Source organism: Anarhichas minor, unplaced genomic scaffold (assembly GCF_050575085.1).
Source record: "Anarhichas minor isolate MPS153535 unplaced genomic scaffold, ASM5057508v1 ptg000025l, whole genome shotgun sequence".
Classification (NCBI taxonomy): domain Eukaryota; kingdom Metazoa; phylum Chordata; class Actinopteri; order Perciformes; family Anarhichadidae; genus Anarhichas; species Anarhichas minor.
In genome coordinates, this window is record NW_027466471.1 from 2,356,585 (window position 1) to 2,363,380 (window position 6,796).

The following is a 6,796-nucleotide window of genomic DNA, read 5'->3' on the forward strand; positions in this document are numbered from 1 at the left end:
AGCGGCATCGGGAGAATCGACACCGGATAAAGACAAAGACAAAGACAGAAGCTGTGTGCGGCACCAGGTCATCCTGCGCGGTAGAGGATGGGACACCTGGGAAGCCTCCATACAACAACACCTAATCAACCAACATCCAGATGAGGAAATGGCGACAGTTGGGTTTAATGTAGACCGGCTGTGCTCAGAGAAAGGGGGTTATATGGCTCCCCATCTCCTCTCAGGAATGGCTGTGGCGGTGGTACAGTGTCCAGACCGGCCAAAAGGGCCGAAAACCAAGAAAGAAGTGGGAGAATGGCTGGCCTGGTGGCTCCTCGTGATGCAGACCCTCAAGGGCAAAATAGTCACAGTGATAAGCCCCTCACCAGATTTCGACGCAATCGTAAAGATGCTGGCAACAGAAATAGGAGCAGGTGAAGTCATTATAAAGCAATCAGTAAAGGCTACATCTCGCTACAAAGAAAACAAAAAGGAGCTAGATGACATAGCTCGCTACATACAAGACAATGACTGTTATGCTGAAAAAGAAGATGAAACCGTCAGCCACGGAGGGACCGCGACCCCAGCGGAGGTCTCGTCCGAAAGCGAGTCTGACGATTCAAAAGAAGGAGAAGCAGCCACAGATGAATCAGAAGAAGAGGTGGGTGTCTCACTGCTGAGCAGAGACGAAGGGCATCTTGCACTCCCACCGACCTTTACGATGAGAACCCCCGCTCTAGTGCGACAGACTCTGGAGGACATGGACAACCCAGAGCCGGAGCAGCACAGGAAAGAGACGAGGAAAAAGAAACACCCCAATGTCCCGCGACAGGACGACTTCCTCCCAGGGCTAAGAAAAATGCCCGAAGGCACCAAAAAGTATGCGAACCAGACAGGGATAACCGCCTACAATCATTTCGGGGAACCCTGGGACATAGAAGGCCATGGGTTGGTAGTCTTGACCAACTCCCACCTGAAACCTCATCTCAGCCGGTTCAGGAAAGCACTGATGCGCCAAGGAGGGGCTCAGTACAAAAAAGAGCTTGAAGAAAGCCTCAACACCTATCGGAAAAAGAAAACATCGGTAGTGGTCACAAGTGGGGGAGAATCAACCTACTTCGCGGTACTGCATGTACCTATTGAAGGGTACCAGGGGGGGAAAAATCTGGACACCTACCGGGATGACCTAGAGGAAGCACTGGCAGAAGGAGTGGATCGGGCCAGTGAGTTGACCTATAAAAGGGTTGTCATCTGCATCGACGGCACAAGGTCCGGCGACCTACCATGGGAAGTGGCCGAGGAAGCGGCTATGAGAGTTATGAACCAACTGGTGAAAATCGGACACAGTTGGGGTCATATCCAAGAGTTGGTCATAGTCACCTCTGTAGCTCAATACCAGGAAAGAAAAGAAAAAATACTGAGACCCCTCATGATGACCGAAGGACCCAACAACTGGAGGGCAGGGAAGCCCAAATACGAAAACGAAGAAGCCCCTATTGCTAGGGCAGTCCGACCCCGACTTCCCCCAAAATCAGACCCACGAAAGGAAGCGGAAGAAAGGGGGAGCTATCTAGAGTTGACATCTGGACCTTCGAGCCGAGAAATGAGACCACCGCAGACCAGCGCGAGCCAGGAGAAACCCTCAAAGAAAAAAGAAACACCAACCGCCGCCTCACGAGGGGTAGCAGTGCAAACTGAAGTGGAGACCCCTGTGCCAAGACGATCAGAAAATGCGGCCACGAGCCCAGCAGAGTCCTTAGGCCTGCAGAGAATGAAATACAAAAGTACAGGAGAAGGGTCCATAAGGTTCATGAGCCAGGGCCAAAGTGGGGCAAGTCCCAGAACACCGGTGAGAACACCCGAAGCAACCCATCCAGCACCACTCACACCACCACCAGAGGAAGAAAGTGAGTCAGACTCTGCAGCCAACGACTCAGCAGAGTCAGATGAAGAAGAGACGGTGCCAAGCCTGACCTCGATCGAATACGAGGCGCCAGGGGGGGTAAAAGATCTGAAGGAAGGACGCAGAAGAGGCACAAAAAACCCACTGCCCCTTCTATCAGTGTACACGGCTTCGCAGAAACTGGCCAGAGATGACCGGTATGGGCCCATGACCACCAAGGACGGGAGAAAGGCCCATGTTCCCGAGGCTGGCCAAACAGGTTACGATGTCCCAGAGATATGGTTGGACGACCTCGAGGGAATGAAAGGAATGATGGTCTACGCCACAAAAGCAGAATGGGCGAATTTTCTGATGACCCCAACCTACGGCTCCCTCGCAGCCTGCACGGAGCTGACAAGTAATTTCCGCACGGGCTTTCTGGCAATCGTGTACGATGTCATGTTACGACGCTTGAAGAAAGCAGCTTTCAAGTTGGCCCAGGAAGAAGAAAAGGCACGGAAACAGGACATTTCGGACAGCGAAGAAGAACGGCCGGGCTCAAAACGGAGCACCAACCTTACTACAACTGAAGGAAACGTCGGGTTAACAGAGATGCAAGCCTCCACCCAGAGCTTTAACGAGTTCAAAAAGATCAAGGCCATGGTGGCGAACAAAGACCCGAAGGAGTCGGTACAAGAATACTTGACGCAGAAGTGGCTCATGGTGAAGTCCAGCTCCACAAATGATGAAGCGAAGAGACTGTGGTTAGCCCATGTGACGGACCAACCAATGGGTCCCGAAGAAACCGCGGAACAGCACTACCGAAGATTAGTGCTGGAAGATTGCGAAGACGAAGAGTCACAAATCGAAAAAGCGAGAAAAAGCTTAGACAAAGGGCAGACTCTCACCCAGGCGTGGTACGCCTTACGATAGGCGATCCCACCAGAAAGAAGTGTGCAAGCCCTCAGGAAGCTGACAAAGGGTCTCATGAATGACCTCGATTTTGTGACCCTGAACATCAAGAAGAGTACTACAGAACAAATCCAAGAAACTGTAAGAAAGTGGGATTTGAAGAAAAAGCACTTTGACGAGAAAAGAGAGAAAGGAAGCCAACCAAAGCCGGCGGCTCCTAGGCCCACGTATGACAACGCGAGGCCCACCGAGGGGCCCGGCCCTTCACAGACACCAAGGAGACCGCAAGGAGGATTCCAAAGGGCCCCGCAAGGCTTCCAAGGACAAGGCGGTTTCCCAAAAACCTGGCCCCCACCAGCCAACAAAGGAGGGAGTGGTTTTCTCTCCTCTGAAGATTACAACAAGTTGACAACAGAGCAAAAACAGGCCGTGTCTCCCGCATGGAAGCAGGGAGCGAAGGGCCAAGAAAGTAATGGCTAAGCAGGCGCGGGTCACAGTGGAGCATGCTTACTGGGTTGGAGATGACATCTATACCGACGTGGATGGAATCCCCTACCAGATAGACTCCGGTGCTGAAGTGTCGATGACCCGCAAAAGCCTTAAAACAGGACACCTGACAGTTCAACTAGCCGACGGCACCATCAAAATGGTCCCTTTTGGGATCTGGAAAGGAATTGTGTGGGCTCTAGGACCCTACAATTTAATGACAATAAAAGACTTAAAAGGGCTGCATGGCAGCCCAGAAACCAGAGTTCCAGTGAGAAAGTGATTGAAGACCCTGGGGGCAAGATTGATCCAACTGGGATCAGCAACACGGCAATGGTACAAACCAGTGGACATTCCAGAAGTAAGTAAGCAAAAGATAGAAGAAAGCGACTTATCCCCGGAGGGAAAAGAAACGCTAAAAGACATCCTATCAAAGGCTGGAGTGGCTCGGTTCAAAAATGACTGTGGGGACCTGGGTGTGAAGTATACCCATACCATAGAAGGGGGTGTACACCCGCCCGTCCGCCAGTATCCACTGAACCCTGGTGCAATTGCAGAAATGGACCTGATCGTCACGGAGCTGAGCGACTTGGGGGTAGTGCGAGAGGAGCCATATCCTATCACCAACAGCCCAATACAGGCAGTCAAAAAGCCTGAGTCATCGGGAGGAGGATGGAGACCTGTCATCAACTTCAAGGCCCTCAACCGCAGAACTGTCGCCAACCGAGCCAGCCTGATCAACCCCCAAGGGACGCTGAAAACTCTGAGACTGAAAAAGTACAAATCCTGTATAGACCTGGCAAATGGATTTTTCTCACTGAGGCTAGCCAAAGCCTCCCAAGGCAAGACGGCGTTCACCCACAAAGGTAAATCGTACGTCTGGGAACGACTACTACAAGGCTACAAAAACTCTCCAAATGTTTTTCAGTCAGCCGTAATGGACATACTGGACGGTCTGGAAGCGACCATATACATCGATGATCTATTCATTGCAGATGACACAGAAGAAGAACATCTGGTGAAATTGAGAAAAGTGGTTGAGCGGCTTACAGCGGCAGGATTGAAACTAAATCTAAAGAAAGGCCAATTTGGACAATTCCAAGTGAACTACCTGGGGTTCCAGGTCTCTACTGACTTGGGACTCTCAGATGGATTTCGGGGAAAAGTGGAGCAGATCGACCCGCCCACCTCGCTGAACGAACTACAGAAGGTGCTGGGGCTCTGCAACTACGTTAGGGACCATGCCCCTAGCTACCAAAAATACGCAAGACCGCTGTATGCCAAGCTGAGAAAAGAAGATCCTGAGGAGACCCACAAGAAGTGGGAATGGACAGCGACGGACCAAACGAACTTGGAAAACCTGAGGACAGCCATCAAAGGAACTTTGAGGCTGGAGCCACGAAGTCTGACAACGAAGCTGGTGGCAGAGGTCAGTTGCAACGAGGACGATGCAGTGATAAAGGTGTGCAACGAAGGTGCGGGTATAGTGACGTTGTGGAGCTATACCCTGTCCTCCGTGGAAAATAAATACCCCGCAGAAGAAAAGGAGTTGGCAGTCCTGGCAAGGTATTGGAGTACCCTGAAAGATCTGGCCCAAGGGCAGGGCATCAGGGTCCTCACCCAAAGCCAAGTCCATCGATTCCTGCGCAAAGCCACGGTAGAAAGCACAAAAGCAACGAACGCCAGATGGGGTCATTGGGAAGACATCCTGCTGGACCCAGACCTCGAGATCGGCCCTGCACAGCCCGCAAGCAAGAAAAAGACGCAACCAGACGACACACCATCCGAACCGTTAGAGTGGACCCTGTACACTGACGGATCGAGGAAAGGACAAGACGACAAGGCCTACTGGGGCTTCATTCTCAAGCAGAAAGAGAAGGAGCGCTCAAGACAACGAGGCCAAGTCCCCGGTAGTGCCCAGACCGGGGAGGTAACAGCGATACTGGAAGGTCTGCTCGAATTGGAGAGGAGAAGGGTGAAAAGAGCCAGGATGATAACGGACAGTTATTACTGTGCTCAGGCCCTTAACGAAGACCTGTCCATATGGCAAGAAAATGGTTTCGAGAGCGCTAAAAACAAAAAAGTGGCTCACGAAGACCTATGGAGAAAAATAGCCGAATTGCGGCTAACCATGGAGCTCGAAGTGGTGCACCAGAGGGCCCACACGCGAGCAGGAACTCACTGGCAAGGAAACGAAGAAGTGGACCGTTTCGTTCAGATGAGACAAGTGGTCTTTGTTGGGATCGAGAAGTGGGAAGAATTGCCCAAAGGAAGGGTAGTCTCAGAAGAGAACGTGAAGGAAGTGGTGCAGGCGGTGCATGGAGCACTAGGACATGCAGGCACCGTTCCGACGTGAAGGGAACTGGAAAAGCAGCGGCTTGTCTATTTGAAAAGAATGTCTGTCTTGAGTATTTTCAGAATTACTTTCGCACAGTAGACTGTCGGCCAATAACGTTTCGGGAGATTGCACTACGGTACAGCTCATCCCCGCTCGTAGGGAGCAACCCCATAGAATGACAATTATGGCTAACTGCATATCAGTCAAGACAACCCATTCTATACCCTTCCCTTAGAAGAGGACCAAAAGGCACCCCATACTGTGCACTTTGTGCCTCTTTCTTTAAATTAGGCTTTTCCAGTACATCTACTGTGTGTGTGTGTGTGTGTGTGTGTGTGTGTGTGTGTACGTATCTGTATGCGTGTGTCCTGAGGTGCGTAGGAGGTCAGGGCACTGTGCATGGTTCTACTGGCCCCTCACTCGTGTGGGAGTTGTTATGGCACGCTATGCAGCTATAGGAGCGCCGTTTGATTGGCAGGCCTGTCTCACACACAGACATGCATATGAGAAGAGAAATAAAATAAAGCTGCTAGAATGGCCCAGATGATCACCTGACTTGAATTCAATACAAAATCTATGGAAAGAACTGAAGATCAGAGTTCATAGAAGAGGCCCACGGAATCTTCAAGATTTGAAGTCTGTTTGTTTGGAAGAATGGGCCAAAACCACACCTGAGCAATGCATGCGTCTTGAAGCCGTCATTACCAGCAAAGGCTTTTGTACGAAGTATTTAATCAATTTCAGTAAGCGTGTTCAATACTTTTTCCCTGTGTCATTCCATTTTTTTACACATAACTTAATTTCTGAACTAATTTGTTTGGATTTCTTTGTATGTATGGATTAGTTCGGTTGTTACCGACATCTGGTGAAAAGTTCATGTCAATAGCACCTTTAGAAATATATTTACTGAGAAAAATGGTTACGCGTTCAATACTTATTTTACCCACTGTATATATGGCACTAAATAGCGCAAGTTAGATATTATTGTAAAGGTCCGGATTTTCTCAATCTGGTCCTTTTGGAATTTGAATTGAATACCCCTGATCTAGGGGAAGCATATAGGAGTCAAAACAAAAGTGTGCTCTTTCCATGTTCCACTTTTTCCTATTTCCTTTAATGTCTAATATTGAAATAGCACAATTACGCAATCAGACTCATGCATGATTTCCCCTCTTAAACCCGAGGGTCCCCAATATTGG